Source organism: Callorhinus ursinus, unplaced genomic scaffold (genome assembly GCF_003265705.2).
Source record: "Callorhinus ursinus isolate GAN/ISIS: 27379988/994484 unplaced genomic scaffold, GSC_fseal_2.0 scaffold74, whole genome shotgun sequence".
NCBI classification, from domain to species: Eukaryota; Metazoa; Chordata; class Mammalia; order Carnivora; family Otariidae; genus Callorhinus; species Callorhinus ursinus.
Window position 1 is genome coordinate 376,330 of NW_027397136.1, and position 22,283 is coordinate 398,612.

At 44.5% G+C, this 22,283-nt stretch overlaps 1 protein-coding gene and 1 pseudogene across 3 annotated transcripts in view; one reads left to right on the plus strand and one right to left on the minus strand.

The window, feature by feature from the left end:
- The window catches only part of MICAL3 (microtubule associated monooxygenase, calponin and LIM domain containing 3), a 203,147-nt gene that overhangs the window by 128,458 nt on the left and 52,406 nt on the right, over nucleotides 1-22,283 (plus strand). The window lies entirely within an intron of this gene.
- Nucleotides 12,155-13,169, minus strand: LOC112808636 (ubiquitin-conjugating enzyme E2 D3 pseudogene; annotated as a pseudogene).

The following is a 22,283-nucleotide window of genomic DNA, read 5'->3' on the forward strand; positions in this document are numbered from 1 at the left end:
CTCTGGGGTCTAGAATGTGCATTTGACCAGGTTGAGAGCACATCCTCATCAGTCTGGGCCTTGTTCCAGCAGAGATGGATTTCCAAAGGAACTTGGCCACTCAGTAAAATAACTCAGAGAAATGAAACTTTCTTTTTCGGTATCAAGTACAGAACATTCTTTTAAAAAATTTAAACACAATGAAGTTCAGGTCATTTCTGAGCAAGCCAAGTTTTGTTCACTTTCCCCTGTGGCTCAGTTTGCCGTTCTTACTGTCTAATCTGAAGGCATAATGGATTTAAAGTTCCATAGAGAAGGAGAGGAATATTCTACAAAGCAAGGATAGAAGATAAGCGTTTGACAATGTAGTTAAAGACTCAACCAAGAAAGAATCAAATCCCTGAGGACGTCTCAGCCCCTACGGTTCATGATTCTGAAGGTGACTTGCCTGTTCTAGCACAAGGGGTTCAAGATGTGCATCCCAGTGCTTGACTCCCTAACATGAATGAGGCAGGCACTGTCCCCCCACTTTAATGCAGCTTAGGGCTAATGGGATTCAGTTAGTATCTGCCTCTGGGGACTTGGGCTTTTGGAAATGACAGCCCTGAGTCTGAACATGCGCCAAAGCCCCAGCACTTTCCCTACGAGGTGTCTAATTCTTCCTAGCCTCTATAGAAAAAGAACAGAATCATGCATGGTATTTTATAGTTGGCATGAAGTAGATTTCTTTTTTTCTTTTGATAGGGATGTCTTTTTTTAAATCTCAGACTAAAGCTTTGATTAGTTAACTGGAATTTCCTTTTGAAAAGCTTCAGAAAACTCAGGCATTTCAGGGTTCCAGAAACGTGTCCTCGATAACAGTCATTAACCCAGATCCATGGTACATCTCTTCTCCTACACTCTAGACAAGAAAAAGCTGTAAATGAATGAACTTGATTTCACTGTGTATAAATAAGCCATCCTCCTAGACCCATATCCCCCAGAAGGCTAAGCTGGAAAAGCTAGGCTGTAGCTGGCCCTTAACCCTGCTGTGCGTTTCCTCTGCGCCACCTCTGTGTTTGTGGCAGTACCCTCTTTTCCCTTATGTGCTTTCCCCCTTATGCCAAAATTACTGCTGTTACCAAAAAAAACAAACAACTCACAAGTTGGAAGAACCTACTCCAGGCCTGCTTTGCAGTGTTGTCTCTCTCTGGTGACCTAATCTGTAACTGCTGCTAGTTTAGTGTTTGGAGGCAGACATTACTGTTGTTTATCATGTGCTTTTAATATAGAAACCCTCTTTTCTGTTTCCCAAAATCTGTAAATGCTTTGTTTCCAAGCTTCGTATACTTACTGCTATAGATTAGTGGACCTGGCACAGATTTTCTACCCTGGCCTCCTAGTATCTGCCCTGACTTTAAGAAAAGTTGGGACAACAGGTAGAGAAAGAAAAACCCCAAATGAGATATTTTCTCCTTGGACATAAGACCCTCAGTTGCAGGTTTTTTGGATCCTTTCTTTGTTTAGGAGAATCCCCTTTACATTTCATATAGAGGATAATAAAAAATGAAGCATAAAGATGATGGGGAATCATAAGGGAAGAGAAGAAAAAGCTTTTCTTGTAATACTGGCAACAGAGATGGGATGGAAAAGACGTCTTAACTGTAAAAGCCACCTAGCAGTTAACAAGAGGCAAATGCCTGCTCCCTGTCCCTAGACAACCCTTGCATGATCACCATTAGGTTCTATAGTTTGGGTGCTAAATGGGCCAGAGTAGCCATGCGATACAAGGAATTCCATGCAGTCCTGGGGTTCCTGCCTGTAAGGACAAAGTTAGGAAATCTCACTGCTTCCCAAGCCCTCTTCCCTTACAGGCATTTCTGGAAAACCTCTTAGTAGAGCAAAGAGAATTGTGCAGTCCAGCTTAACTCCCCAGCCCTCCCCCAAGAGTCATAGTTTAAAAAAAAAAGAAAAAGAGTCAGTTTGATGGTGATGTGTAAATATTTATACATATACACATGTATATTTATATAGGTGTAATTTCATATATACAAGTAGATATTTATCGTGTCCTAAATAATTATAACCATAATAATGAAGCTGTTTCTGAAGCTTCTTGTTCCTTGGTTCTGGAAACCAAGGGAGCTTTTCCAGTGGGGAACCATGTCACTGGGCTGGCTTAGAGTTCTGGTCAGGGTTTGGAGGGAACAGAGCAAGCCAGCACACGTGTGGACGTGGAGACTTTGGGGGCGGGGGGTGGGTATCTCAGAAAATGAGCAGTACACGGCCCCAACCTCAGAAAGTAAGTTGATTCACAAGCAGACTAGGAAAGCAGGGGTTATGTTGCTCACGGACTACCACAGAGAAGCAGACCCCACCCCCACCCCCTTCCCTCTGTTTTGCTTCCAGGCGTGTGTATCACTGGATTAGGTACTGCAGCTTCCTTCTGTCTCTTGGTGTTCAGTGTGTCTCTGTAGGGCAGTGGACTGTTCTTTGTCCCCCCTAAATGGGCCTCAGCATGGCCTTGAAGGCCTGACCAGCGGATTAAGGGATTCCCTTTTTCCTGGGCCATTCAGCTTGGGGTGGAGTTCAGGGTAGAGGTCAGGGGGTGGCAGCCAGCCAGGTTCCCACGGCCATGGTACAAAGACACTGTAGCAAGGGAGGACGCACTGTGCCAAGGAACGCATCACCTGTCCGCTTCTGGCCTTTCCTAAAGCCTTTACGTTTGCCCTTGTTTTTAATCTGTGCTGTGAGTTTTTGGTGTGTTTCTTTGTGAGTTTTTTAATTTAATTGTGTAACTTTGTTTTTGCCATTACTGTGAAACTAAGGTGTTATGCTTTTAATTTTTTTTAACAAATGTTACCGTTCTTATTTAAGAGAATAAATTCCAAACAATCTTCAGGTTTCTGAGTTTTTCTTTTCCTTCCCTTTTTCCTGTTTGGAGGGTGGGAAAGGGGTTAGCATAGGCAGGTCTCAAGAGTGGGCCTGAAAGCCATTGTGCCTGAGGACTGTCACTTCTGAGGTGGGGTCAGGAGAGAGTGTGGATGTATTAAAATGGGGAAATGGGGTGTTTATACCTAAGATACAGAAAGGCCTCTGTTCACGGGGGTTGGCGTGGTGGAACACATTTTGTTCTGCAGCAGCTGCAGATAGAAAAGAGCGAAAAGGCGCCCCCCCCCCCCCAGTCAGCCAGTGTGAGGGACTTGCGGGCTAGAGCAGATGGAGGGATAGAAATTCCCCGGAACCCATGTCTGCCATGGGGACACGGAGACAGATGCTTGCCTTTCCTGTTCCTGACTCTGGCAGGCTGCTCTGGGGACCTGGGAACAGTTATGTTTCTCTCCTCTGCTTTGAGGCTTTTGCCTGGGCACAGTGACCTCTCTCCTGGTGACATTGAAGGTTCTTGTTCTTTTCCCAGCTGATGTCTCTCTCATGCTATCTTTGCTGTGACCTGGACGCTGAGCTGGGCTGTCCAGTTCACCTTGGCCACTCACCCTCAAGCCAGGAGAGATGAGCCTATTGCCTTCTCACACACGCTGCCGTGACCTTAGCAGTGGTGGCCTCTTCTACCGTGTCAGCACACTGACCACAGTGGCACAGCCCAGCTTTGGTGCTAAATTGGGCCAAAAGGGGGCACCTGGTGGGGGAGCACTCAGCACCAGTTCTGCTCCCACTAGCTCTAGAAAATTGGGTGTCTGTTGTTAAAAAGGCCTGCCTGGCCTTCTCTACTCAGAAGCAGCCCACTTAGGACTCAGAGTTCTCAGGCTTACCCACAGAATAGAGAAACAGAGTGCTGGGTTCTCTTGGCATTCTAGATTATCAGACCCTCCCTGACAGGGGTCTGCATCCTTACATAGCTTACTGCTCTGTCAGAACACTGTTGGTACCATTTTAATCCTCAGAGCATTTCTGGTTCAGAATTTATCCCAACAGAGAGTTTGAGTTCTCATTCCCACCCCCTCCCCCAAGTCTGTAGTCTGTTGCTCCCCTTTATCTGAAATAAGTTCATCAGTTTCCTGGTGCCTGCAAAAGGCTGGGAGAAAAAACTGGGATGTGGGGGATGCAGTGAGTAACAGTGAATCAATTGACTAAGAATTGATAAGCATAGATATATGCATAGAATTTTCAAATTTTAGACCTTTGCTTCTGTTGTCTTTACCATGCCCCTGTAAGAAAGGGGAGGAGAGCCAAGATTGTTTAGAACAGTACACTGGAGCATCTAACAGGAAGGTGTGACAGTGGACGTGATTCTGTGCCACCAGTTGTGAAGACCCTGGACAATTCCCTTTGGGTCTCAGTTTCTTTCCGAAACTTCTTGAAATCCATTCTCTCTCTCCCTCTCTCTCTCTCTCTCTCTTTTTTTTCTCATAAATTCCCTGGAGATGTCCCTAATTGAGATACTCCCTAGGAGAATCCTGTGGTGTAGACATGGAAGCAGTATAGGCAATGAAAATGGGCCACTCTCTATTTTCATACTGAAAAAAAGGGCAAGATAATGCCATGTAGGACCCAGGTCCTACAGGTTTCCCCCCTGAGGAACAAATGGAAGAAAAATGCCCATGTAGGGCTGTCTTAAATGTAACCGCTAGGCAGAGATTTCAGGAAGAATCCTCCCTGAATCCCAGTCCCTTTCACAAACCTTCAAAACCTTATCAAGACTCCAAAACCAGTCCTTACCTTGGAACTCAGTCCTTACCAGCCAAGCACCCAGCAAGTGCCAACAAGTAGATTAGTCATAACGAAATGAGTGGGCGGGACGTCAAATTGGCGCTCCCTGTCTAGGTTAAGCCATGGGGTTGCTGTGTTGCTCTTCCGCTCCTCTCTCTCTCTCTTTCTCGTCACTGCCCACAATTCTCAGCTGTGTGTGTTGGCTGCTGATGCCTCTTTCTTCACAATTGCTCCTTGTCTCTTCAACACATATGTGCTGGAGGGGGTAGGCTTTTGTGCAGAAACACCTTCCATACACCAGAGAAGACAGGCGGGGCTCCAGCATATGTGACTCTCCTTCAATTACTTCCAGGTTTCACCAGCCACATGAGCACCGTTTCCTTTTTTTACTTCCTGTGGGTCAACTCCCACATAGCTTTGCATAGTTTAGGAACATTATGAGTATTTCTGAAGCAGTTTTATAGGCCTTTAAGAAGGACAATGGGCAAAAGATTGAGTCACTGCCAACACCCAAACCCTAACTCAAGCTAACTAAACTCGACCTGGCCTTTGATGCTGTTCTTTTCCTCCCAACCTGTATGCATAAGTATAGTTAGAGGGCTCCCAAAATGTGAAAAAAGCTCCCAGCCCTCACAGAGGGCCCTCATTGGCACGAAAGGGGGAGTTTGGGGAACACACTTCAACAGAAAGGGAGTCCAGGGCCCCCGCTCTGCCTGGCTACAGAACGGAGTCTCTTGGGGCCATGCTAGGAGAATTACTAGAAAAATTCTTACAGTTGAGTCCATTTCTATTGGCTTCTTAGGTTTCCTTCACCTCTGTTCTTGCTTATTTACCCAGCTTGTTGCGATTGTGCGTCAATCATACGAAACTGTTCCAAGTATGCCTATTAAGTAATTGAATTCTGTACTTTTGTAAAATATCAGGATTATTTCCATTTTATCACTGTTATTTCGTAGTGTAGCCTTATTTCGTTTAGGTCTGGGATTGTAGGTCTTTCACAATTATTTCATAGTAAGTCACCCTGTTACCAGAAGAACTTTACACCCAGGGCCACCTGCTTCTCTTAAGATTCAAAAGCTGCCTTCCCTGTACCCTGTGTCCTAGTGTTCCTGGGCCTCTACCAAAGCCACCTCCCTGGAAAAGATGAACCCAGTAAAAGGGTAAGGACCTCAAGTTTAGTTACTAAAGACCACCACTACCAGGCAAGGACCTAAAGGCTCCAGAAGAACTCAGGACCTCAGTGAGTTTTGGTTTCCTCAACAAACAGGACAAAACCAGAGCTGTTTCACTGGCAAGACCTAAATAAATATGTTTTCCTTCCATTCTCATGTTCTTTCAAAGTTAATAAAGCCAGGAATACTATGAAAGTAAATTCCAGGGAGGGTAATCCTCTTGACATTTAGTAGCTGCTCAGAGATCAAACCTGACACTAAACAGTGTGATTAGATAGACTCTATTTGGAGACTTAGGGAGAAGAGTTTGTCTCCAAAAGCTAAACCACAGCTCTTAGACTGAGCTCAACCCCTTAACCAAAGAATAGCTAATACTGATTATAATAGGATTAAAACAGCTTATTTATTCTTGTTTCCCTGTTTTCTAGAACTAAGTTAGGATCTAGAAGGATCAGGCTAGAGAGAGACCAGCTATAAAATCCCTCCCACCAATAAGAGACATATTTGAGTTGGTAGGTTCTTTTATTTAATTTTTTTTTTTAAGATTTTATTTATGTGACAGGGAGACAGCGAGAGAGGGAACACAGAGAGAGGGAACACAAACAGGGGAAGTGGGAGAGAAAGAAGCAGGCTTCCTGCCGAGCAGGGAGCCCGATGTAGGGCCCGATCCCAGGACCCCGGGATCATAACCTTAGCCGAAGGCAGATGCTTAACGACTGAGCCACCCAGGCGCCCCAGAGTTAGTAGGTTCTTTTAAAAGTAAATATTCTCGGGGTGCCTGGGTGGCTCAGTCAGTTAAGCGTCTGACTCTTGGTTTTGGTTCAGGTCAGGTCATGATCTCATGGTCGTGAGATCGAGCCCTGTGTTGGGCTCTGTACTTAGCGTGGAGTCTGCTTGAGGTGCTCTCTCCCTCTCCCCCTACCCCCTCCCCGGCTCATGCTCATGCTCTCGCTCTCTCTCAAATAAATAAAATAAATCTTAAAAAGAAATTATATACTCTCTCCTAGAGTTTAGTCTAATGTGAATTACTCTAAACTAGCTATTTGCCTGTCTTTTAGCTGGTTCACCTTTCTTGGGGAATTAGCTTTGGTAGAAAAGCCTAGTAACATTAGGACACAGGGTGCAGGAAGGGTGGCTCCAGGGCTGTCCAAATCTCAGTGAAGGGCTTTGTAACCTCAGAGAAGTGGGTGGCACTGGTGTCTGGGGTAACTATGGTAACAGGGAATTAATGGCCTGCAGGAGTTAACAGCCAAAGCCCTAAAGGCTTTGCTGTATTGCTTAGAGCTGGCAACCATCCTCCATGCTGCTGGAAATATTGTGCCAAAGGGTTGTCTATATTTATAATCAAGGGAGCCCCCTTCTCTGCCAAAGTCTTTTCCTCAAATAAAAATAGAGATTAAAACTCAAAGTATGCTAACTCCTATCATTTCCCCCATGTGATTAATACTGGTTAATTTACCATCATATCTTTGTTGTACTAACTCATAGAAAATAATGTAGGAAGACACACAGTAGTGATAATAACTAGTAATAACATAGCGCTTCCTATGTCCTAGGCATTGTCTAGGAGCTTTATGTGTAGCCCTCATGTAATCTGCACAGGAGCTTATGAGGGAAGTGTTTTACAGATGAGGAAATAGGCACACAGAAGTCAGGCAAACTTGATCAAGGCATGTAGCTAATCGATGCAGAGTCAGGATAGAATCATACAGAAGAGGGGCGCCTGGGTGGCTCAGATGGTTAAGCGACTGCCTTCGGCTCAGGTCATGATCCTGAGTCCTGGGATCGAGTCCCATATCGGGCTCCCTGCTCAGCAGGGAGTCTGCTTCTCCCTCTGACCCTCCCCCCTCTCATGTGTGCTCTCTCTCTCTCTCATTCTCTCTCTCTCAAAATAAATAAAATCTTAAAAAAAAAGAATCATACAGAAGATATGAGAGCATTGTTCATGCACTGTGCCATACTGCTGCCCTTCCTCAGCTCTGTAACCTCCACTTGTCAGTACTTGGTAAGAGGGAAGAACAGTACGTTTAGCTCCACAAATAAGATTTTTTTAAACATGGGTGAATGCCCTATATAAATCAATGAGTATGCATTTGATTATTTCTGAGAAACACAGTTTCCTGGGCAGTGATCCCAGGGGTATGAACGTGCCTTTGGAAAGATACTAGATTGGGGCGCCTGGTGGCTAAGTTGGTTGAGTGTCCGACTCTTGATTTCTGCTTGGGTTGTGATCTCAGGGTCGTGGGATTGGGCCCTGCGTGGGGCTCTGTGCTCAGCGTGGAGTCTGCTTGTCCTCCCTCTGCTCCCCTAGCCTCGCCTGCGCGTGCACTCTCGCTCTCTCAAATAAATAAATACAATCTTTAAAAAAAAAAGATGTTAGGGGCGCCTGGGTGGCTCAGTTGGTTAAGCGACTGCCTTCGGCTCAGGTCATGATCCTGGAGTCCCGGGATCGAGTCCCACATCGGGCTCCCTGCTTAGCAGGGAGTCTGCTTCTCCCTCTGACCCTCTTCCCTCTTGTGCTCTCTATCTCTCATTCTCTCTCTCTCTCAAATAAATAAATAAAATATTTTAAAATAAATAAATAAATAAAATTTTTTTTAAAAGATGTTAAAGAGAAAAAGTTTTCATCACTGATGTGTGGGGGGGGAAGTCATCAAAAGAAATTGAGGAAGAGAATAATAATCACTGAATTGACTGTAATATGAAATGGACTCCCTCTTCATTTTCCCCATGTCAGCTCTCATTGCTCATAACAAATAAAATCAAGCCTAAAGCCACATTATTAAGAATAAGCCCAGAACTGGACTGTGTCCCTCTAAATGGAACACACCCTGCCAACAACCTGGAGGAGATGGGGTTCTGTTCAGGGGGTTGTGTATTGTTATTCTCTGGCCCCCGGGGGTAACTGCTTCCAGTGTATAAATCTTTCAACTTACCCTCTGTCTCTGCTATCTCATTTTATTGTACTTTTTAAAAAGGCCCCCTGATGGTTGAGCTGACTGACATGTTCATTCTCTTACTGCTTTTATAACTGTCATTCGCAGTCCTCGTAGGAAATTACCTGCCCTGGCCCTGGGTAGAGTTTGAGTATAAGGGAAGAGAGACATAATTTTATGCCCTTTTTGTACTGACAGTTTGAACAGAGTCACCTGTGACATCAGAGAGAAACATGGAAGTTCTTACCTATGCAAGTTTGGGCTACTTTGGACTCAACTCACATGTAAAATGACTAACTTTGAAGTCCTTATGCTAAATGTAAATATCATTCCGGGTAAGCGGTTTTGGTTTTGCCCTGTTGGATAAAATTTGGTTTAGGCACAGAAATCATTTTACGAAGTCTCCTGAGCATGTGTAGACACAGCTTTGGAAAGGCATGCCAGGACAGGGAGCTCTTAGAACTCATAGATAGGATGTTTTTGGTAAGTGGGAAAAAAGAGAAAGAAGATGGGTTTTTCCACGTGTGTCTTCAAATCTAGTTTTTTCCCTGGGTTTAGTGAGAGGGCCACCCATAATGTGTCACAGGGTTATTCCAGCTATCAGCAGGCTGCTATGTCCAGCTGGGAAAAAGCGGGTGAACGGAGAAGTTAACAAAATGCATTCTTTGCTCTCCTTTAATTCCTACCTTGGCCTAATAGTAGGACTCACACCCAAAACAAGGGTGGATGGTGTGGGGGTATATGTAGGTTGTCCTTGAGTGGCATTGCCAAGGGTGAGCAGGGTCAGCTTGTAAGTGGAGTTGTACCATAAGATGAAAAGTCCAGAAGTCTCATGCAGTGACTTACGGTACCTCTGCTCAATGTGTGCCATTGGAACTAGCTCCTCACTCAGCATCTGAACATTTCCCGAGATTCCCTCTCTTTGGGCAGCATGCCAAGAGCTGTCTGTTCAGCATGGCAGTTCTCAATTGGTCCTTCATATATTACATTTCCATTGGTCAAGATGTCTTATCTTGGCAGCAGACATGAAGATTCATGAGCTCACTAGTCTGTGTTCTTCATGCGCCCTGTGCAGTCAAGCTACAATCAGAATATTTGGTGGATTGGCTGGCCTGTTGGGGAGAGATTAGGGATAGTTTGATACAACTTCTAGGCCAGTGCTTCTCAAGCTCATCACTGTTGACATTTTGGGCTGGATAACTCTTTGTTGTGGAGGACTGTCCTGTGCATTGTAGGATATTTGGCGGTATCCCTGGTCTCTACCCATCAGATGTCAGTACACGCCGCCCTCCCAAGGATGTGATGACCAAAGCTGTGTCCAGCCATTGCTAAATCACCACTGAGGAAAAAAGTCACCCCAAAAGAAGAAAGGGCATGACATTGACATATAACTAATGTCAATTTTATTGTGTCCAGTAGGAGATCAGGAAAGAGAGTGAGTGAAAATAATGAAGATACAGAAGCATGTTGGAGCCTTACAGGAGTGCCTTTAAACCTTACTGCTTCCCCCTCTGAAAATCATGAGCACCTACATCCCAACAGTGTACTTGTAACAAGGGGGTACTCCACTAATATAGCATGTGCTAGCGGACATTTACAAAACATTTTAGAAAGCAGGGTAAAAAATTGAGAATGAAGATCTAGTGTTTTTCCTTTATATCCCAATGAATTAATTGTCCCTGCACCCTCAGAATGTACTCATCCTTCTGTGGAGACCATAGGCTCAGAGCATTGGGCAGGGTCTAAGTGGAACCAGCAGAGTTCTTAAAAACAGAAGATGCTAATTTGAGTTCCAAGTCTGCAGCCTGTTTTCCTTGCCATCTTTAGTCATTAACCTCTCTGAGTCTCCAATTCCCTAACTTATAAAATGAAAAAAATGCAACCTCCTTCTCTCTACTTCATAAGGTTGTTGTAAAGAGCAAATAAGCTAAAATGTATGGAAACTTGTTTATTTAAAAGCATTACAGGAATATCAAATATTGTTACCACTGGAAGGGATTCCAGAAAATTCTGGAATAATTCGAGTAAGAAAGTGAGTTAGGACTGTCTGCTCACTGACTGACGGTCTTCTGCTTTGGTCTGTGCATCCTTTGGGGTTAGCACAAGAAGGTCCATTGGGATGTGTTCTAACCGGCAGAGGTTTAGGGGAACAGAACAGTAAGAAGGGCTTGGCATTGCTTTTTTTCTCAGCCTACATGGATGCGATGTGAAGTCACCTACTAATTCCATGATACCTTGGGGCCTCTTTACTATAGTAACGAAAGTAAAAACAATCCTAGATAGGCTTTACATTAAACTAAATTTTTGTTTTATATAACCCAATAGCATTGACTTTTATTCATTCATGTTAAGTCACCTGAAATGATATTTGTTGCATTTAAATGCTCATTAATGTAAATGGCTGAACAAATCCATTTCAATGGATATTCAATATCCCACATAGTTAAGTCACTTCAACACAGCCTCATGACAACTCCCACACCAAAACAGTACTTTATTTTGCAAATTTTGACCCATTATTACTCCCATGTTATGGGTTTTTCAACTGTCAAGTGTACGAGGTAAAGAAAAAAATGGGGGTTGCACCTGGAAAATAAATTTCTTCAACTCCATATACATGGTTCAAAACTGCTGGGTCCCAAGTCCATCTATGAACTCCACGGCTGCCAGTATCACAGGCAGCATACTAAAGCTACACTATCCAAATAGCTTATTAATTCTGCATAAATCAGGTCAATCAATGTGTCAACCTGTAACAGACTGTGCACTTTTAACTGAACATGGCAAAATATTCACTCTTTGGAACTTTACATCATTATTTGATGTCAAACAATGAAGCAAATCCCAACAGTATATACAAAAACAGCTTTGCATTTACAAAAGATTGTTTCCCATACTGATTAATTCAGGCAGCTAACTCATTGGTTTATGCGACTTTATTGAAGAAAAATAAATCAGTTACTAGCAGAGACATTAGTTGATTACTCATCCATTGACAACTTGCATCATTTATTCAGTGCTATATTAAACAGTGTATTGGGAGATAGATTAACTAATAGCTCCAAGCCTCCTAACAATTTAAATGAGAACTACAAAATGTTTGAGACCCTGTTTTGGAATAGAAAGGGTGTTTGACTTCCAATTTCCATTCTCTATAGAACAAGAACAGGTCATTCCTTTATTGACATGCATAAAATACATCACATTTTCTGTTCTGCTGATGCTATAAATTCAATACCAGTTCTCTAGCCACATCAGTTATGAGCATAAAGTATATCATGTAACCTCAAATCTCTAACGGTGGAAGGCTTAAAAAAAGACTGAATGCTAGAATAATGCTGCTTCCTTTGATGTGACAACTGAGCATCCATCTCCCTCCCCCTCAGATGATTTCTTTGGCATGTTAGAGCAGTGAGGAATGGTTTTAGGCTCATAACCAAGTTAGAGTGAAGACATTGGCCACATAATACACATGCTCCATTTTTTAAAAAATTCTGAATCTTGGGCAACTGTTCTCTTGTAACTACTTTACAGTTTCTAAAAGCGGTTATTGTCCAAAGCTGGAAGAACTTAAGTCTTCTCAGATGAGCATGTGAATGAATGGAGGGAGGTAAACAAAAACTAAAATTAAAAAAGATGAGGTCTGATAGGGGAGCAGCCGGATAAGAAAATCAAAAAAGGAACAGTAATTTAAAGTTTATTCCAGCTATAATGCAGGTTATTCTGACTTTAAGGTAGCATCGCATGGCATACTTCTGAGTCCATTCCCGAGATATTCTGTTGTACTTATCTCTGTCTGTTTTATAGATCCGTGCAATCTCTGGCACTAGGGGGTCGTCTGGGTTTGGATCACATAGCCGTGAACAAATGGATAGAAGAACTTTAGAAATAGTTAAAGCGGGAGACCACTGTGATCTTAGAATATCGAGACAAATGCTGCCATTACTGTTAATATTTGGATGATAAATTCTTGTTGTAAATGCAACCTTAGGTGGTTTGAAGGGGTAGTCTGTAGGAAAATGAATTGTCAAAAAGAATACACCGCCTTGATATGGGCTGTCATTAGGTCCCATAATTGTGGCTTGCCAATGAAACATATCATCCCCAACTGGACCTGAAGAACATTGTGCTGGAGGGTCAGGGGCCAAATCACTAAGTTCCTTATTAATCCGTTTCAGCACCCTAGTCTGTGCTTTTCATCTGGCTCCTCACTCTCTTGGTGTGTGCTCAAAGGTCTGGCCAAAACTCTTGATTATCCAGGCGGCAGGGAAGGATTGTCTCTTCGTCTCATACCGGCTCTGCCAGACACAGGCGCCTTTTGCAAAAACGGAGCAGATCAGCACTTGCACAGGCCCCGGAGAGACCCTGATGAATCCAGGCCCCTTAAAACGGTCGCGATCCGGGGTGGGTGGGGTGGCGTGGCAAAGCCACCAACAGCCTCTATGCCGTGCTTCAGCCCGAAGAGGAGGCGAGGGTGATAGGAAGAGCGGAGGGGTGGCTACAAGTGTGACTTCCCGGCCTCTCGAAAGGAAGAGACCCGGGTGGGGGAGGAAGAGGCGTAGGAGCTACATTAAACTAAATTTTTAACACCTAACCCAAAAGTCAGGGCTGTGCAGGAGTCAGTTAGCCTTATATTAGGCAGAACTAGGGGTACTTGTGGTCCTAGGCACTGTCTGCATCTCTGCTGCTTTGACCCACAACCCCTGCCCCACCATGGGCCTCAGTGCTATGTCGTGACTCATTTGCAGGAGAGGGGGTCTGATTTCTTCTTGGAATCAGTGCATGGATGGGCATTTTGCGGGTGACCAGAGAACATCAGTCATTAGCAAGGGCTCTCTGAGTCTGGGTCAGTGCTCAGTGTTCCTATTCCATCAGCCTTCTAGGGCCTCTGTCCCCAAGCACTAATGTTTCCTTTCCAGGCCGGGTCTTCAAACAGGTGAAAAGAAAGCTGTAACTGTTGTAGATACGAGTATCAAGTGGTAGTTGTAGGCATTGCTGGAGGGAATTTTAGTTCCTTTCCAAAAATGTATTTTTGGCTAGCTAAGGGAATGCTGTTTATGAGGTTTTGTATCTTTAAGAGGGAACCTATTTGAGAGAAGCTTTCATGGGGATGTGGGTTTGTCCTTATTGATAGTCTGATGATGGGCAGAGCCCCCAGAAGTTGAAAATCTCTTTCCTGGCTGAGCAGCTGGCCACGTGTAGGCCACCTCGGAGCCAGCTTTGGACACACTCTTGACTGAAGGCCCCTGGCACTCTGCTGTGGAAAGTAGGAGGGATTGAAATTTCAACCTGGCATCTTGGGAAAAGCACGTCTGTTTGGAATGCCTCGCATGCAGATTCGTGGTCCTTCTCTGCCTTTCCACCTCTCCCCCCTGCCTATTGTTATTGGATCTGGTCTTCTAGTAAGCAAGCTGCTGCCTAAAACTAGACCACTCTCTACTGGGAAGTGTGGTCATCACTCTTGGACATCGGATTCTTTGAAATAGTCTCTTTTCAGAGCCATAACGCAAGGTCTTCTAAGACACCGGCAACCTCATAGGAATTTCTCTTAGGTGCTAAGGGAAGAGTTGTTGTCTCTGTACTCTTACCCTTTCACCGGGTGGTATCTCTCATTTGTTCTTAGGGCCTTGCACAGCATCCAGCTACTTGGGAGACAGAGGCCTTAAAGTTTCTACATTAAGATGAGGAAACTGAGACCATAATACATTCAACTAACTTCTTAAAATTATAGTGAAGTGATATTCTAGTTTAGAACTTTTATGCTGGTCATTTATTCAAAACATGGTATTGACCTACCAGTAGGCACCAGAAACACAAAGATGACTGGAATAATTCCCCTCCCTAGCAGAACCTCTGGTTTTGGCATGCATTCAGACCAGTGAACAGGAGATAGACACATGAAAGAGCCCTTCAGGAGGACAGAAGTAGAGCCCGTAATTAGAATTGGGAAGCAATAGGCAGAAGTAGGAGAGAAAAAAAAATGGATGGTCTTGACTTACCTTGTTGAACCGTCCTTTTCTTTACCTACCTCTTAGGATTTCAGAGGTCAGCCCCACAGGTGGATTGATTTCATAGATTATATATACTTAACTATACAGCATCTCCTGGGTTATGAGGCACGTATATAAACTAATAGGTTGGGGCACCTGGGTGGCTCAGTCGTTAAGCGTCTGCCTTCGGCTCAGGTCATGATCCCAGGGTCCTGGGATTGAGCCCCACGTCGGGCTCCCTGCTCTGCGGGAAGCCTGCTTCTCCCTCTCCCACTCCCCCTACTTGTGTTCCCTCTCTCGCTGTGTCTCTCTCTGTCAAATAAATAAATAAAATCTTTAAAAAAATAAAAAATAAAAAAATAAACTAATAGGTTAAAATAGTTTACTGAAGGCCCATTGTACAACAGTTACCCCCTTCTGAGATTTCACCCTTAGGTCTGTGAAGGTGGGCAGCCAGAGAAGGAAGGTAGAATATTGCTAGAGCACAGCTCTCCTGAGACTTAAGAGAAAAGACAACCAGACCCCTGTGCTTTAGACATGCCCACAACTTCCCAGCACCCAAGAAGTAGCTACTTGGTAGGGTGACCCAGCTGACTATTAAAGAGCAAGTCGAGTTTTATCTGTGAGATAGTACAACACATGAAAAAAATATATTGTCAAGAGAGCTACATGATGCCCTGGTAATAATTTTTGTAATGAAAGATAGGGTATATACTTTTTTTTTAGATTTTTATTTATTCATTTGACAGAGAGAGACACAGCGAGAGAGGGAACACAAGCAGGCGGAGTGGGAGAGGGAGAAGCAGGCTTCCCGCGGAGTGGGGAGCTCAATGCGGGACTCGATCCCAGGACCCTGGGACCATGACCGGAGCCGAAGGCAGACGCTTAACGACTGAGCCACCCAGGCACCCCAGGGTATATACTTTAAAACAAAGCCCTTTGCCTTGGCCAAATATGACATGTCCCACCATCTGCCAAAAAGGCACCCTTGGGACATGCCATAATAACAGCAGGAAGAATAATTTAACATTAGTAAACGAACTTAAGGGTAAAAGTTTCATGGGATCACACAGATCAGAAGCAAAGGTTATGAATGGTGGACAAAGGGCCACTCAGTACCTGCTAAAGGGAGGGCACATGCCCGCAGCATTCCTGAGAGACTGTCCCAGTCTGCATGAGTCCCCATTCCCATGTGGGTGGTTTTTTCTGGTACTGTTCTGATTTGTTCCCTGTTGGGTTTTTCCCTTTTTAGCTTCTGTCATGTAATATTTAGCACAGAATTTCCCAGCTCTTGGTCATTAAATATCTCCAAAGCAGCTGAGCTTCACATAACCTACTTTTCTCTGTGCCCCACATAAAAAAAAATAATAATAAACAGTTACCCCAAATGAAGAATAAATTGTTCATGAGTAAGGGGCAATTAATTTCATCCCGCATGGTTTAATGGAAAGAGCCCAAGCTTTGGAGTAACACAGCCCTGGGTTTAGTCTTGGATCTGCCTCCTTTGAACCTTTGGGCATGTTACTTAACATCACAGAGACTCAGGCCCCCCGGTGTGATAGTGGTAAAAATGGGGATTGGCCAGCTTGGTGTGACAGGTACTGGCCAGTGTGTGCAGCATAGCTGTCCTAGCACCTGTCACAAGCAGGTTCTGTGAACTCCTGTTCCCTGACAGTAGGAAGCCATAGAAGAGTCTGTGGGAGGGTAGGTGTGTAGAGGCAAAAGCCCCCTTGCCCTAAGAGTGGTTCGGACACTTCTTTATTTGGTCTCCAAAGCAAGAGGATCCCTTTCCATGGACAGCTGCAGGGTTTGCAAAGTGATTAGTGCCCCCTTAGAATGAAAAATCTCTGTAAAAGGTATAAAAAAATGTGAGCCCAGTCAAGCAGAGTCCACTAAGGCAAATGAACTGAGGGGCTGAAGAGGGAGAGAGCCCAAATTGGCAGTTCCAGGTACCAGCTAATAAGCAAAGAAAGGCCTTTTATCAGCCCTAATAAATCCTTCCTCCCTAGATTGGGTTCTAGGCTGGGAGTGACCTCCTGATCCTCTCACAGATACCAGATCGCATTGTCCAGCTTGACTAGAACAGTGAGGAGGTCCCTGAGGCAGATGACCAATTCGATTATTTTCTGTTTCTAAGCCTGAATTGGCATGGTGCGTGCTCTGCCTGATTTTCAGGCCACTAAGCAAAAACGCATATAGGAACTATAGGTCAAAGCAAGATGAAAGGAGTGGATTAATATCCACGGTGACTCCTAATTATGACCAGCCTGGCTCAAGTTACCAAGGTCCAGTTGCAGCCTAATACATTCCAAAAGGAAGCAGGCCCAAGACCCCGGCTTTGTCCCACATAGGAAAACGTGTCTGGGCTGGACGGTGGTTCTGTTTTAGACTAGCCACCACTTCAAATGGTTTCATCCATCTTTCCCAGGAACAGGAGGAAGCATGGGAGAATATAGTTTCTGTATCGTTTCCAACAAGAGCAGGGAGAAAACATAATTAAGGCGCAAAATCCCCATCTTAGCCTTTTCAGGATTAGGGTTCTGTGTGAGGAGGGGTACACTAATTTCCCAGGGTGATTTTGTGAGTGTTTCTGAGACCAGTGAACAAGGCAACATTGGTCACTTTGACCAATTTTGCAGTGGGTCCAGGAATTTTGATTTATACTGCCAGCTTGGTAATTCTTTCTTCAGGAGGCTTCATCTTCCTTAACACCTCCTTGAGACCTAGTTCATGGTTTGGCGCTTTCTTTCAAGCAAGATCATGGACAGGCAAGGCTTTGGGCGGATGTGTGAGGAGGCCATCTGAAATGACTTTAGTTCATCTTCCTTAAAAAAGAAATCGCAACATAACCTGATAAGGGAAACAGAAGTAAGAAAGAGCAACCTCAAGGGAGAATCTCTGTATTCCAAAACGGCAAAGAGTGCTCAAATGGTACCAGTCATTTCAAATCCCAGGGCCATCTCTTACTAGAACATGGCCACAGTTGACACCTTTCCATACCCTGGGTCATTGGTCTCTCCCAGCAGATAGGTGACACCCATAGTCCATCAGAGTGCAGGCTCCCCCGGGGCAGAAGTCTTGCCTGTGTTGTCCATCGGTACACCCAAGCACCTAGCACAGTGCCCTGGCTGGAAGTAGCTATATTGAATACCTACTAATAATTGTTTAATGTATGGTTGAATGAATGAATTCAAACATCCATTCAACTTACAGATATGGCAAATATGATGAAAATCAATCCTCAAGCTCAGTTCACTGTGCCTTTTCCTAAAGTCCTTTTTCGACTTTCAGATTTCATTCAAGCTTTTCCAGGCTTATAAAGAAGGAAAGGAAAAAGGAATGGGGAAACAGGCCAGACATGAATGTGGTAGAAGAAGAGAAGCCCCTCAGATGTTCCAGTCTCTTAGCTGACATCCTTCGCAGTTGCCTGAATTCCTGCAGTGCACTGGGCAGCTGGCTACCACTGCAGGAGGGAAAGGGGAAGAAGAGCCGCCTGGGGAGGACTGGGAGGGCCCGCCTCTTCAGTGTCATCTGCATCCCTCGCATCCCTTCAGGAATCGGACAGACACAAATAAAGGCTTTTGGCAGCTCTTGCACATCAGCTGAGGGCAGGTTGTCCTGTTAGGAAAAAATACTTCTTTCAGGATGATGTATGGAGCTCCTGCAGGCAGTGACTATTCCAAAACAGAGCCCTTAGGTCAGGCCCAGAGCCTTTCTCCTATTTAGGATATGACCCAGATCCTGGGAGCCGTTTCCTTTTGGTATGTGTGAAGCTGGAATTGGCCTCCCATGACCTGAGATCTGACTTAGTGAAGATTCGGCCTTGGCAGTCATTCCAAATCTTTCATCCACTTTGAGCTGGAAAGTCCCCGTGTAGTTGCTGTTGCGCTGAAGCATGTGAAGTGGGGAGGCCAGGTGGGCCCTGGCCAGCCAGCCTGACCCCTCTGCTTATCCTCTCACTCGCCGAACCCACATCTGTTGGCTGTTTTTACCTCTGCGCTCCTATAGCCCTTGCTCCCATGTGCCCTTCTGTTCGTTGAAAGGGGGAGGGTCCATGGGACGAGGGGAGGCCCTGTGTCTGTCACTGTGTTACAGCCACTGCCTGGGTCTCCTCCACTCTTCCTTCCTTTGATATCGTAGTTTATCATCACCACCTGGTTAATCGAGCACATAGCCCCTTGCTTCTCACAGAGAACCGAGTGTGCTGGTTTGGTTGATTTTTTTTTTTTTTCCCATGGTGTTTTGAGGTTATGGGCTGGGAATGTTAAGCATATTTTGGCAGTTGGTGAGTTTTGGTACTTGCCGAGTATCCTCTGAAGTGCCACCTTCCCTTTGGGAAAACGGAACCTCCATGGGGACTCAGCCGTAAAAGCAATGTCCTGCAATGCCCTTGTTGCTCAAAGCTCTGGGTGAGTCTAGCTCCATGTGGACATGGACCCAGTGGGTGTAGGAAGACCGAAACAGTAAGGCAACTCTATTCCTTCCACCTCAAGTCTTAAAAATCTCCAGTGGGACCCTTCTAACAGTTTTCATGAAAAAGCATCCTTTCTCTGGGAGACTGATGTGTGAATGATCTGAATAGTTCTGAGAGCCTCTCATTTCTTTTTTATTGATTGTGGCCAAGCCCAGAATTAAGTCAACGTTTCTCCTCCCCAAAGCCCCAAACTCTGGGTTTGGGCTGCCAAGTTCTGTTGCTTGATGATCTATTAGTCCACAGAGCTTATAGAAACCCCAGAGAAATAACTCTGGAAGGAGGACGGAATGTCGTTGAAAATGCCAGATTCTGTGCTTTAAGTTGCTTTCATGTAGTTCTGTGTCCCTCATCTTGAAAATTATAGTGGGGAGGAGATAATGGTGAGGTGTCCCAAAGGGGAAAGTAGAACAGGACTCTGGAAACACTCCTCCCTTTTCTTTCTTCTCTTCACATCATAAATCCAGGAAGAGCATCATAGTCTTCTGAATTAATGCTGTCCTCCTTGGATTCAGATCTTGGTTCCACGGCTTACTAGCTGTGTAACATTGGACAGGTTGCCTAATGTCTCCGAATTTCAGTTACTTCATTTGCAAACTATTACCTATCTCATAGAATTTTCTTTAAAGCTGGCTAGGCTAACTCCATATTCCTCCAGAAAGTCTTCCTTGACTACCCTAGGTGGAGCTGCCCTTCTGTGTACTCCGATAGTACCACCGCGTGCATGAGCCGTAACACGTGAGACATCATGCTGAAATGATTCCTGTGCAGGACTGTCTCTTCTGTGACTCGCCTACAGCTCTTTAAGAGTAGAGAGTGTTTTAATCTGCTTTGTTTCCCAAGGTTTTAGTAGAATTTCTGGCAAACAGTATGGTGTGGTTTTTTTTTGGTTTTGTTTTTGTTTTGTTTTGTTTTTTAAAGCACAGCAAGAGAGGGAACACAAGCAGGGGGAGTGGGAGAGGGAGAAGCAGGCTTCCCGCAGAGCAGGGAGATGGATGTGGGGCTCGATCCCAGGACCCCAGGATCATTACCTGAGCCGAAGGCAGATGCTTAACAACTGAGCCACCCAGGTGCCCCAAATAGTATGGTTTTTACCCGCTAAAAACAGACATCACTTCTTGAGTGTTTCTCTCCGTGAGTGTGTTTGTTCACTCTACCTGGAAATTGCTTGTATCTGAATTGATGAGCATTAATTGTTTGTTTCCCTGAAGTGACCATTCTTATTCTATTCTTTGTTCCCTGTCTAAAAGATATACTGGTTTTTATTCTTTATCTGTGGAGTTCCCCAAAACTTTATACTTGGGGAGTGGTTTCCATTTATTTCACTTTCTTATTTGCTTTCTGTTTAAGGGTATTTGTCAAAAATACATGACGAGAAGGAAAGAATCAAATGATATAGTCAGGGGATCCTTAGCCTTCTTATGTTTATCATGTTGGGTTTTGATGAGGGGAAGGAGCAAGAGAGGACAGAGAGACTGATGTTTGCAAATGTTGAACTGGCGCAGTTAGAACCCGGGGCGGGGGGGCAGATTTGGAGGATGCTGCGGCAGCATCCACCTGCTGTGCTCCCTGTCTCTTTTTTGCTATTACCTGGAGTCCACATATTTCCTAATCTTCCACATGCCCTGATCTTGCACCATAGCTTACACTTTGGAGGCCCTGAGCTCAGTGTTGGAGAATGGACCAGGGGTGTATAAAATGCCCCGACTAGGATTGCAAAAACTAGGTTGGGTGGGCATCGCACAGGGCCCTAGGGAGCCCAAGGGTTCGTGCTGTGACCCCATCATTAGACGTTTTATAGATGAACGTGCCCTGGGTCTTGCTTTTTAGTAAAGATTGTCTAGTAAATTTGAAAGATGCTGTTTGGTGGAAGATCCAGATAAATCTTGACAGATGTACTAAGACTTTATTCTGTGACTTCCTGGACTCATAAAAAGTTCTGTCTAATGACAATATGGAGAGTTCCAGAACATTGTACACAACAAAAGTGCCAGGCTTCCACAAGATTTTCTGCGTACCTGTCGTGTCACAAAAATTACTGACTCAGTATTCCTACCCCTTTCCTTTAGTCCTTCATTACAGAGATTCTGGCTTTCCCCTGACAGACCACCTGTCACCCAACACTGGATTGGTATGATATTGCCTGCCAAAACCCAGTGTCATCTCTTAGAGCTTAGAATGTCACCAAAGGCCACATGGGCTCTGTTCCCACCCCGGTCTCTTCCTCTCCTCTACCACTTTAAGAATACTGCCACTAGCAGATCTAGTAATACCAACCTGCCGTTACAGGTCATTGTACCTTAACTGTTGCTATTCCCTCTACCCAGAATTCCCTTCCCATCTTTGTCAAGTAACTCTTATTCGCAACCCAGAGCAAATGGATACAACATACCTGCACAAAAATACATACAAACTGGTGCTAAGAATGTTACTGACATCAGTTATAGCACTTAACTTGTATTTGCTAGATACTGCCCATGTGCTGGGTTTACGTAAAAGAGGAAGATGACAGGTTTGGGGCCCGTGCAGTTGGTACACACACGTACTTGTGCATATATGTATATAATTTCATCCCATATTCATATTAATCCTAGGAGTTGGGGGCTGTCCTCATTTATAGATCAGGAAAATGAACTCTCAGTAGTTATGAAATTTTCCTAAGATCCCTCAGCTGGTCACTGGCAGAGCCAGGTGTCTAGCTTGGATTTGTCTGACTCTAAATCTAAACCTACATCACATTACAGGGAAGACATACAGTAAAGAATAAATACAATGGGCCTCTTCTAACCAAATTTGGGATAAAAAAGCACATCAAAAAGAATAATGCTGGGTATTCAGGAGGGCACCTATTATGATGAGCACTGGGTGTTATACGCAACTACTGAATCGTTGGACACTGCATCAGAAACTAATGATGTGCTGTATGCTGGCTAACTGAACATAATAAAAAAAAGCATAATGATGAAGGAGATAAGGAGGGAGACAGGGAAATTTCTAGAATAAAGGGGATTAAGAAAACATGGCAAATACAACACTTAAGTTTTTCAGAATCCATGAATCCTGGTTTTTGAGAGAGAGAGAAATGGGA